Source organism: Mixophyes fleayi, chromosome 10 (assembly GCF_038048845.1).
Source record: "Mixophyes fleayi isolate aMixFle1 chromosome 10, aMixFle1.hap1, whole genome shotgun sequence".
NCBI lineage: Eukaryota > Metazoa > Chordata > Amphibia > Anura > Limnodynastidae > Mixophyes > Mixophyes fleayi.
Window position 1 is genome coordinate 76,390,427 of NC_134411.1, and position 12,746 is coordinate 76,403,172.

Here is a 12,746-nt window from a genome sequence, read left to right on the forward strand (position 1 = left end):
ACCGCAGCAATGATTTTGTCAATACTATCTTTATATTATAAATTTATTTGTCAGGGCTACAATTAATTCAATTAACACATTTTTTTATTAGAGAAGGCTCTCCTTAACCTCTTGAAATGTTCTAATGGGCTATTGTCTAGCCAATGTAGTTATTGCAAAAAAATGGTTTATGATATATACTGGTTTTGAATTTATTATGTGTAAAACTGAACATTTTCCTCACTATTATTGAGGTTGAAGTTAGGAATTTATAGAGAGTTTCTTGAAGGCCTTTCCAAATGAATATTATGTTATCTATGAACTGTCTACATAAGACTAAGGGATCAACGTATTGTATTTGGAGACTTTGCCGGCCAAATTTTTTTAAAGTAATTTATTTAAAGGCAAGTTTTACCTTTAGACACATTAGCGTTTTAAAATTGGCTGACAAAGTTGCTAAATATCGTCGATTTCCTAGAATTGGAGGTTAATACATTTAACCTCAAATCTGTCTCACTCAATTGTTCCAAACTGATATTTCTTGACACCAGCTCATAAAAAAGATTTGCATGTTTTAGCCCACATCTTGTACCCATGGCCATACCTTGGAGTGGTTTACAATATTTATTCCAAAAGTGGTTGCCCTCAAGAATGTAATCAATTCTAATTTCTGTAAAGTCAGTTTGATAAGGTTTCATGTTAGAGAATTGGTGCCTGATATAATTAGTTTCTTACTTGTCCTTGCGGTCATACTTATGTTTTTACCAAAGTCACTTGTGTAGCGTATGTGGTGTAGCGATGGGGAAGTGGGATGGGAGTAAATCATACCCATAGGTGTTGCTCTTGGAAGGTCATAGTTTTCTACTTGGTATATTTTCACAATTTCCTTTACAAGTATCTACTTTTGTATGTGTGTGCTCTATGTAGCTGCTTTTCTTCCTCAATCTCAATGATTATTCTGTTAACTGCAAATGTCTATAGACCAGGCCCGGCGCTCCCACTAGGCAAAGTTAGGCACCTGCCTAGGGCGCCGGGCTCTGGAGGGCGCCCTCCAGAATGAAAATTACTTTAAAACTGTGCGGTGACCGCTGACCATACCTGTCACGGCCGCCGCACAGCATTCAGATGCATGGGGGAGGGGGGAAGAGGCTATTGCTCACCACCGCCGCCTCTCTGCTCCGTCTCCTCCCCTCCACTCACTAGTGTCAGTGAGCGGAGGGGAGGAGACGGAGCAGAGAGGCGGCGGTGGTGAGGTAAGGAAAGACGGGGTGAGGGGGGAGGAGGGAGCCGATTGTTGCGGAGGGGGGGGCTGGGGCGCCGATTTTGTAAAAATGCCTAGGGCGCCATGGAGGCTAGCACCGGCCCTGCTATAGACTAGGTAGTCCAAACATAGCTCAGTGAACTTGAGCAAGATATAGATCACAGGCTTGCACAAGGCTTGTTTAGAAAGACAGTGGACCTACACACACAGTGTAATATATTTAAAAGCAATACACATTAGAAAATGAATATGTTGTTGCCAGAACATCAGAAATTGCTGTATGTGCTTATATGTAACACAAAGAACTGATATTGCACTGCTTTGTGAAACTACATAAAATGTTGCTAGTGTCTTTTGTGAATGCCTGAAGTACAAAGCTTGCAAGCTAAATACTAATAAAATTAGCACCTTGGATGGTTCCACAGTAATTATGTATACTGTTGAAACAGTAATGAGTTTTAGTCTGATTAGTAATCAGCTAGTTATTCTCTAATTGTCATGCTAAGGGGTATAAATATTTAGTGTCTAGGCTACATAATTACTGCACTGTGATGTACTAGAGTGAACGTGATTTTTGTAGCGTGCAAAGATGTCCACACAGAGTAATGCCGACTGGTCAATTCAACCAAAGAGACTTGCAATGTGATCCAACTGTTCAGCAAGGTGTCTGAACAACCAAGTCAGTGCACATGAAAATATTAGCAGCGCCATGCCAATTGGCATCATAAATGACACCTAAAGTCTCTTTTAGATAACGTGCATTTTAAGCTGTTATACTCCAATGAGGGCAGATGGGGACCACAGCACTGTCAATCTTAGCGCTTACTGAAGCTAAAGCTAGTTAATACGAAAAAAGCTTTGAAAATGTGACCTTTTATAAACAGACTATTTCATGCAATCTGCTTTTAATACAAAAATATATTTTAAAAACAGTTTAAATTCCATATTTTTAAATTCATTGGGCCTGACTCATTAAGGAAAGTAAAGCAAAAACAAAAAATGAGTAACTTTGCACCTTGGCAAAACCATGTTGCATCGGAGGGGGAGGTAAATTTAAAATGTAGGGACAGATTATAGTTGGGGGTGGGCGTGTCCTAGTTCAACTTTAAATTTCAGTGTAAAAATAAAGCTATCAAGTATTTGAGTGCTACATGAAAAAAAGCCAGTATTTATCTTATGTGCAAAATCATAAACTCATTTACACCCCTTGTATTGCAACATGGTTTTGTCCAGGAGAAAACTTGCTCATTTTTTTGCCTTACTTTCCTTAATGAATCAGGCCCATTATGTACAGGGTGTTTCATAAGAGACAATTATTGGTGTACCAAGGATTAGCTGTTGAGGGTGTTGAGAATCTCCTGTGATATTACACTATTACACAGTATTGTTTCATCACGAAAAGGTCACTTAAAGTATATGTGGGTCAATCCATTCACACATATATCACACATTGTATTTATAAGCTATATGCATATTTTTGAAAGTATGGAATGGTAAGGGCCCAAATCCTACCTTTGAAAGGACGTGTCTTAAAACACCCACATTTATATTTCGATAATTTAGATGCACAAAAAAAACGAACGTGGGAATGTTTACCTGTCATAACATATGTGCATGTTTTAAAAAAAATAATGTGTTTAATGTATGTGTGAAAGAACTCATGGATTTATATCCTTCCTCTCTTTTTCGACAGTAAAAATGGGTAATGCTGAGCGGAAGTTTTGTTGTTGAATCAGCACATACATATTGCTGTTCAGTCACCAGCTACAAGTTTATTCCTTTGATGCCAAAATTGTGCCCTAAGTGAAATGAGAAAGTGTAAAATCTATAAAAAGTCCACAGAAACAATTGATTTTCCATAGGGCACTGATGCTCAGAACTGTCAGTAATAAGCTGTATTTTCATACGGTCTGAGCAGACTGTAAAAGTATCACCTGTCATTTAACTAGTCAGTCTTGTCAATTGATGAAAGGCACTTAAATAGCAAAATTGAAATTCTACTATAGATCAAACTGTTTCAGAAAGATTTTTTTTTTATGGGACCTTGTGGATATCAGGCAGATGGCATCTCGGTATCTCATGAATCTCTCTGGGTCAAAACATTTCAGATAGAATGTATCACATGACCTAAACATACAAACTACACCTACAGTAACATGTAGCATGCACAATACTTTCAGGAACCCCTGTATATCAGTTAGTCACACCCCTGTCCTTTACAAGGCAGCGCCGCTTTAAATTTTAGTTGTCATCTCGCCGAACTACCGTGAGTTGAAGAAACCGGAGTATGATACATTTACCCCTTAGTGTTAATTAAAATTGCCACTTTTGAGCACAAGCAAAAATGTGTCCATACACTTATGTGTCTGCCGCTGTAGGTTGAGTTTCACATATATTAAGATACTGTACGTGCAACTTAAAACATAGTGAATAGATAGGCCTGGCCCAAAAAAGCAGCCGTCTTCAATGTCAAGTCTGAAACTTGCACCAGGCCAATGGGACATGCAAATCTAAATCAGACACATCTGTAAGGGAGGGGGGCTGATTTGTGTCTTAACGTCCTACTGTACCGAACTTCTACATGAACACCCTCAATCTGCCTCTCCAACCACAGGAACAAGAAGATATTATACCTCTTTTTGAGTTAGCGTAATTATATATATATATATATATATATATATATATATATATAACACAATTTGTTACACATGCCTTGTGTATTGTGAAGCTATTATTTTTCAACCATTATTTTATTATTTTATTTCCTCCTCGTGAAGTTTAAAAGTGGATAGCTTAACAAAAACAATGTATTGCACAGATAAGCAGGTTAGATAATATGACTATATAATTTAAAGGGACATGACATTAATGCATGAAAGAGGATGATTTCCAGTGGAAAGACATTTCCCTCCTGATTGAGACCTCGCTGTGTGAGTGACAGACAGGCCTCCACTGAATTGTTTAGATCCCATTACATAAATTGCTCTCAACTTGCAGCGAGCGCACCTTTGCTAGCACAAGAGCAATTTCTGTTGCTGCTATTTTTATCGCTGCTTCACTGCAGGCAGTAATAACAAGTAAGCCCACGGCAGGAGAATTTGCGCTGTAATTTAATTGGCTGCCTAACAGGGACACTGTGGGGGGGGGGGGGGCAGAGAGCAGTAGGAGGGGGCAAACGGTAACAGGATGATAAAAAAAAAATTACGTTTATCAGTATTAAGAATGAACTCGGAATTCTTTGCAATTGCCATATGAAAATGTTTGGTTTTCAAAGCCTTTCGGCAGAGGGTTTTTGAACACCATAGCAGTTGGGATAGGTGTGAACTCCAAGGTCTGTCATTTAGAGGAAATTAATAATCATACGCTTATTTTATACTATGGGATTGATTTAATGACATGATGCCTTGTGCATAAATGTGGTGTAACGCATAGTAATAAATAAAATGTTTGATTAATTTGCTGAGCTGCAGTAGAAACAAAGGACAATCTCACATTTCTGCATATTGCACAGTTTTATTAAATAAGTCACTAGGACTATACCATTTAGAAGGAGTAGTGTTCCATTAAAATGACACACGTTCGTTGAAAAATTACAAGTTAGGCTCAACTTAACAAAACTCCCTGTACAAGAGGTGGTACTAACTTCTTGTGCCTTATATTAAAGGACCACTAAAGCTCAGACTTTCATATGTGAACCGTTGTAAGTGTGAATCTGATATTCCACTGTAGTCCTCTCAAAAAAGAGTGAAGGGTTACCTCACCATCCCATTACACACAACTGCAACTCCTCCTGTATCTTTAGGGGATCTGATATATAGCAAAAAAACAGAGACTGCAGTCATTTAAGCTCCAGTGACATCACTAGCCTTGCCCACGAGTATGAATCAATCAATCCACACAGCCTATTTCTGCAAACAAGTGAGTCACACCTGCCTGTTTAGTAACTGAAGCACCTCACCTCCTATCATAGCAACCAAGTTATGCAAAATTTTGCATAACTTGGGAAAGAGAGAGAGAGAGAGGGAAGGGGAAAGAGAGATGGAAGGAGAGGGGGAAAGAGAGAGGGAGGGGAAAGAGAGAGGGAGGGAAAGAGAGAGCGAGAGGGAAAGAGCGAGGAAAAGAGAGAGGGAAAGAGAGCGTGAGAGGGAGAGAGAGAGGGAGGGGGATAGAGAGAGAGAGAGGGAGGGGGATAGAGAGAGAGAGAGGGAGGGGGATAGAGAGAGAGAGAGGGAGGGGGATAAAGAGAGAGAGGGAAGCGAATAGAGAGAGAGAGGGAGGGGGAAAGTGAGAGAGGGAGGGGGAAAGAGAGAGAGAGGGAAAGAGAGTGAGAGGGAGGGGGAAAGAGAGAGGGAGGGGAAAAGAGAGAGATAGAGGGAGAGCGCAAGAGAGAGAGCGAGAGGAAAATAGTGAGAGAGAGAGAGAGAGAGAAGGGGAGAGAAAGAGAGAGAAGGGGAGAGAAAGAGAGAGAGTGGGTAGAGAGAGAGAAGGGGGAGAGAGACAGGGAGAGAGAGAGAGGGAGAGAGAGAGAGACAGGGAAAGAGAGAGAGACAGGGAAAGAGAGAGAGAGAGGGAAAGAGAGAGAGAGAGAGAGAGAGAGAGACAGGGAAAGAGAGAGAGACAGGGAAAGAGAGAGAGAGAGGGAAAGAGAGAGAGAGAGAGAGAGAGAGAGAGAAAAACACACTCTAATTTTAACTTCGTTAAGCAATGATTGGGGAACATGTTCATTATTCTTATTATAATTATTAACCTTTTTTTATATACAGCCTACATATTATGCAAATACACACACACACACACACACACACACATTCATTTTATCAGAAGCCACATTAACCTACTAGCAGATTTTTGAATTGTGAGTGGAAAACGGAGCACCCGGAGGAAACCCACGCAAACACGGACAGAGCATATGAACTCCACACAGCTCATATTAATACAGAACAGAACTATTACAACATGAACATATACATTACTAATACGCGCAAGTATATATACACACATTTGTCCAAATGTTCATAATGGACAGGATGATGCTGTGCGGTGCAGGAGGATTTAAGAATAGAAGACCCCAGGATAGACTTGAGATAACTCTAATGGATTAGGAAGAATAGTTTAAACATGCTGGTTTGACAAGTACTCAGCCAACTGGCACATCATCTGCTAAATAATGTACAGCACATGAGGCCTTGCTGTCAGTCCGGTATAACAGAATGCTGTGTACTTAGTCCTCATTAATCCCACGACATGACCTGCTTACTCTGCAGACCTTAAAGTGTTTTCTTACAGAACCTCAGTGGAAAAGCATGGGAGAAACCGCACAGTGCGCAAATATATCACAGAATCCTGACACTGTGGTTCTGTGGACAAATGTACAGATACAATCTGTACGGGATACAAATGATAAAGGAATAAGCTCATTGAGATGACAGGAAATGCCAGCTTTGATAAGCAGAACAGCACAGACTGCAACTGTAATCAGTTTGTGCAAAGACACAAAGGTATAGGAAGCTACAGTATAAAGGCTTCAGCTGCTATTTATGTTCTGTTAAGATAAGCTGGACACATGATAAAAGAACTCTGATGTTATGTGATGACTGTGTAGGTTTTTAATGTCCACAGGTACATAAAGACATGGAGCACATGGTCCAGTTCAATTGATTATTTAGAATTTCTAGTATTGTTCTTTATGTACAGCCACAAGATGTGTGCTGGAAGGACTCTTACCTATATCCTGAGGATATTACATGAAAAGTGTTAAGAGATTTAAAGCAGTTCCATAGAGACAAGGGTGCAAATAATGAACTCTTCTCCTGATCTTTCCTCCTCCCTTCTCTCTCGTGTAACTGACTGCCTCTCAGCCATCTCCTCCTGGATGTCCTCACGCTTTCTTAAAATTAACATCTTCAAAACCGAACTCATTGTCTTTCCCCTACCCAGACTCCCTTCCCACCACGACCTCTCTATCGTTGTTAAGAACTCCACTATCTCCTCTGTCACCCAACTCCGCTGCCTAGGAGTCACTTTTGACTCCTCTCTCTCTTTTGCCCCCCACATTCAATCCCTTGCCCAAGCCTGTCGCTTCCAACTCCGTAACATTGCCCGCATCCGTCCCTTCCTCTCTCAAGATGCCACCAAAACTATCACGCTCACATCATCTCCCGCCTCGACTATTGCAACCTCCTCCTTACTGGCCTCCGCTGCTCCCACCTCGCCCCCCTCCGCTCTATACTCAATGCGGCTGCAAAACTCATCTTCCTCTCACGCCGCTCCTCCTCTGCCTCCCCTCCCTGTCTTGCCTTACACTGGCTCCCCTTCCCCTACAGAATCCTTTTCAAACTCCTCATCACTACTTACAAGGCTCTCTCCCAGTCTACTGCCCCTTATATCTCTAACCTCCTCTCCATGCACACTCCCGCCCGCTCTCTGCGCTTGGCCCAATGATCGTTGCCTCTCCTCCACTCTGATTACCTCTTCCCACTCTAGAATCCAAGACTTCTCCCGCGCTGCCCCCCTTCACTGGAACGACCTCCCTCGCTCCATCCGTCTCTCACCCAATCTGTGCTCCTTTAAGCGGGCACTTAAAACTCACCTGTTCCTTAAGGCCTACCAACCATCCACTTAACCTCTCACCTCTTCTGTTTCTCCCCTGGCCTCTTTTTTTCTCTCCCCTTTGCTTCACTGGCTCCCTTCTGTGCCTGATTTTGTTTACCCTCCCTTAGGATGTAAGCTCATATGAGCAGAGCCCCTCTTCCCTCCTGTCTCCATACCTGTTCTTCTGCTCCATCTCTACTGTATTTGCCTGCCCGGAGTTTCTGAAGTACTGGTACTTTGTGTTTATTGTTCTGTACTGTTTTACCCTGTATAGTCTACTGTTTGTACTGTGTACGGCGCTGCGGAAACCTTAAACAATATTAATAATAATAACTCCACTTCTGGAGCACATATTTCTGGAAAAAGAGGATTTTTATACTTACGATAAATCCCTTTCTCTGATTCCATCTGGGGGACAATGCTGCCATAGGGTTGTAGCTGAGGAGTGTGTAGTGGACACTTAACTAGTTAATCTGTGGCTGCAGACAGACTCCTCCCGTCTGCAACCCCCTGTAGCTAGTCAGTGTAATTCTAAAGCCCTCAAGGAAAGGGAGTCGAACCAACCAAGAAGCAAACAGAAGTGAGGGAATGTGCAGAGAAAGGGATTTATAATTAAAAAATACTCTTTTCTCCTTCATCCTATCTGGGGGACACTGCTACTATGGGGATGTACCAAAGCAGCCCCCCCTAAGGGAGGAACCCAGCACGTAGCACGCTGCGGCCGAAGCTAGCATCTGAGGATGCAAATCCACTGAACTGATAAAATTTGGTGAATTTGTGGACTGCGGACCATGTGGCCGCTCGGTATAGCTAATCAGCCGAGGCCCCATTACGGGCAGCCCAGGAAGCCCCCCACAGACCTGGTGGAGTGTGCCGTAACGTTTGTAGGCACAGTCCGGTTATCCTTAAGATATGCTTGTTTTATTGTAAGGGTAAGGCATCTAGCAATGGTTTGCTTGGAAGCTGGCCAGCCTCTTCTTTGGGTATCAATTAGGATAAAAAGAGAGTCCGTACGTTGGATATTCGAAGTTCTTTGGACATAAATAAGTAATGCCCTGACAATGTCTAAATATTCTAAGGAATAATCTGCAGAAGCATCCTGGAACACTGGAACCACTATTTCCTGATTAATGTGACCTTTCCATGAAAGGTTCCCTGAATTTTTGAAGTCGAAGACAGTGCAGAAATGGGAAAAAAACAGATCAAGGGAGTGGCCACTGTTGTGTGGGAAAGAGGAGGTCCATTGAGAGAGACCAAGGTAATAAAAGTGGAGAAGTTTGGAGGCATGGGGCGTGGACAGCGTCGGACTGGCCTGCTGGTGAGCCGGACAATCCACCTGTAGGCCCCGACGCTGGTTAGCCACGCCCCCGCTGGTTCCGTTAAGCCACGCCCCCCCCCCCCCCCCCCCCCCCCCGCTTTTTCCAAATAGGTGACAGCCTGATGATTGAAGTGCAGAGAGCCCAGACGCGTCTGTGGCTCTCTGCACATGAGCTGTACAGCACAGTCGTTGGTAGATTAGTCATGTCACATGACTCATCTGGAAAGAAGAAGTTTTTTTTATAGGTATATGCAACTCTGGACACACACGATCTCCTTGCCACGGTTTTATTATTTATTAATTATTTTATACATCTCTCGGCTGAAGACTTCATTACTTTCCTTAGGAGTGTTTTTGGACTTTATATACTATTTTTTACAGTGATTGATATCTGTACTGGAACAGAGATATCAGTGTGTTTCTATATGGTCCATTGTGTATGTTTCCATTTTATATGGTGATTTTAATTTCATTTCTCATGTCAATGTTGTTTTATTGTAATAAGACTTATATATGTAGTGTTTTACTCATTGTGTTTATTATTGTAATAAACCTCTAGATCCTTTTTATTTATCCCATGTCAATCAATATATTCTTACAACTAGAGCTTAATTGCATTATTAATTTTAGCAGATCAAAACAGAAGTCAATGAGCGCCCAGCATTTTTTCTTTTGTAAAGAAGAACCACCCCCCACAGTTGGAGAGGTCCTGGCTCCTCCCACCCAGAGGAGCTACATGAACAATGCTGAGTTTGAGGAGCATGAGGTCTATTTATTAAATGTGAATATGAATTATTTAATGGCAGTGACGGTTGCGGGAAATAAGTATTTTTATTATACATAAATGCTATTAATTTATTCCTGGGGTTGTCTGAAGGGAGGGAAATAGGTTAATTTAATAAATGGGAATGCTATTACTTTAATGTTGGGGCTTTAGGAAGGCTTAAGTATTAATTGTGGGTCCTAATGATTTAAGATCGGGACTGGTTGGAATTTTCTAAATGTACCCATTTTTTTCCAGATAGGGCCCCCAAAATTCCAGGATCCAGACAAGCCACAACTAAAGAAACTAGCAGCCACAGGTGGTGACAAGAACAGGTAGGACAGTCTGTCAAATGTTCTGAGTCTAGTGGGAAAATCCTGATTTTTTGTCTTTTTTTGGTGACTGTTCTGCCCAATCTATGGGGCAGGTCAAGACTGTGTACTCTTTATGTACACACTGCATTCTTTTTATACTACACTAGGGTGCTAGCTGTCCTTTGTGGGCTGATCACTCCCCCTCTAGTTTCTGGTCCCGCCTCTTTGATGGCTGGCCACACCCCTTCTGGTGGGCCCCTGGCGTTGCAGCCCCCGGTGGGCCCTTCATGCCCCAGTCCGACACTGGGCGTGGAGGATTGTCATAGTTGATAGAGATAATACATATAGTTGATGGAGATGTTAAAGTCCCCCATGACAAGTGAGGGAATGTCAGAGATGAGAAAGTGATGGAGTCAGGCGGCGAAATGGTCAAAGAATTAAGAGATGGGAGCAGGGAATGGTAGATAACGGTCACACAGAAGAGGCAGATGGTTCTTGAAGGAGGAGAAAGGGAGGGCTCAAAGGAAATAACCTGAAAAGTGCGACAGAGGAAAATAAGGATTCCAACACGGCTACTTTCTTAGTGCGGGAGAAGGACAAGCCCCCTAAAGAGAGAGTAGTGGGAGAGGTGGTGTCATCAGGGGATAGCAAGTTTTGGTGATGGTGAACAGGCTCAGATAAAGAGATCATGGATGGAGGCCAGTTTGTTGTTTACTGACCTGGTATTCCAGAAAGCACAGGATAGAAAGGGAGGGAGAGAGGGTAGAGGGAAGATTTGGATGAGTTTGTTGGCGACTGCTGGATTGCAAGGCGGGGCCGGGATTTGAGCGAGGGAAGTGACAGCAAGAGAGGGGAAGAATGGGACAAGAAACAGAACTGGAGGGGGGCATGCAGCTGGCAGGGGAAGAGGTGAGAACTGTGGGAGAGAAGTGAAGATGGCACTCACCTGGGGTGTCACAGTTGGGGGAGGGTGAGACAGGCGAGCAATTTTTGAGAGAGGCAATCTCGGGGGGTGCGGAGAAGTAGGAGGCGATAGGTAGGCACAGATGGTAACCAGAGAAAGAGTAACAAGGGGCACTAAAGGAAAGGTTATGAGGGTGAGTTCAGAGTATAAAGGGGTCATTGATGAAGAGGAGCAGAGGAGGGAAGCGTGGAGAGACAGTGGGAGAAGGTGGATGAAGTGAGGAAAGAGGGGGGAAGGAGGGGGTAGGGAATAAGTTGTAGGAAGGTTGGACAAAGGGAGTAGGAGGAAGTAGGGAGAGAACACTCAAGAGGTGAAGCATGATTAGGCTTGAGATAAGCCTGAGATTGTGAATTGAAAGTAGGACTTAGAAGTAGGACCGTGAAATTACCACCTCTCTCCCCTTTCCCCTCCCTCTCCTGTTGCATTAAAGCACTCAGTGGTGCAGGGCCTACATATAGGAATACTAAACTTGAATTTTTATTCAGGGTTTAAGACAGTTATTAATTTTTTTTTTCAACTAACAGAGGCTCTAAAGAGTCAAAGACGCCAATAGGTCTCCATTAACAGTGATACACAGCTGTCTAGTTTAAACAAAATAAAGTTCAAGTTTAACCTTTCATCCTCAAAAACTGTAGTTGACCCAGAGAAAGGCAAGAAAAACAAACGCATAAAACCATAATGCAACTTGTACAAAAAGGAGAAAAATTCCTTACCAACCCTTTTCTGGCAATCAAACTATTTCTAGCATCAACATACTATTGACGGGATATAGAGTTGGCAAAGAGATCAACAGCGAAAATGTGCCTTTGCTCATTGCGCATGTGCAGTAAATGGCTGCTGCAGTTACAGTACAGCGTAAATTGCACCTCCTACGACTGTAGAAGCAGATCAGGTACGGGAAAGCACAAGTGCTGTAGAGGCGTGCACACCTAAAAGAAGTACACCCCCTGCAAATGCAGCCTAGTTAAATATGGCTTCAGCTCCAGAAAAGGCGCATCTACCATCATCATCATCATCTATTTATATAGCACCACTAATTACGCAGCACTGCACAGAGAACTCATTCACATCAGTCCCTGCCCCATTGGAGCTTACAATCTAAATCCCCTAACATACACATACACAGACCATGAGAGACTAAGGGCAATTTAATAGCAGCCAATTAACCTATCAGTATGTTTTTTGGAATGTGTGAGGAAACCGGAGCACACAGAGGAAACCCACGCAAACACGGGGACAACATACAAACTCCACACAGATAAGGCCATGGTCGGGAATCGAACTCATGACCCCAGTGCTGTGAGGCAGGAGTGCTAACCACTAAGCCACCGTGCTTGCGTAAAATACATGCTGGTGCTGAAAAACATTTTAAATAGTGAGTAATTAAATAATGATTAAATAGTGATTAATTAATGGGTAATTAAATAAGTATTTAAAAAAAAAAAAAAAAAAAGGCTGTGCCTCTCAACTCTTCCAAAATAATTAAATGGCACCAGTGCTATAACCTGGGCTGGTTACCTCTAAGGCAGGATGACAATGAACAAAGGGTCACTCCA

The 12,746-nt window shown here is 42.5% G+C and overlaps 1 protein-coding gene across 1 annotated transcript in view; it reads right to left on the reverse strand.

Moving 5' to 3' along the window:
- Positions 1-12,746, reverse strand: part of NECAB2 (N-terminal EF-hand calcium binding protein 2) — a 136,893-nt gene that overhangs the window by 48,096 nt on the left and 76,051 nt on the right. The window lies entirely within an intron of this gene.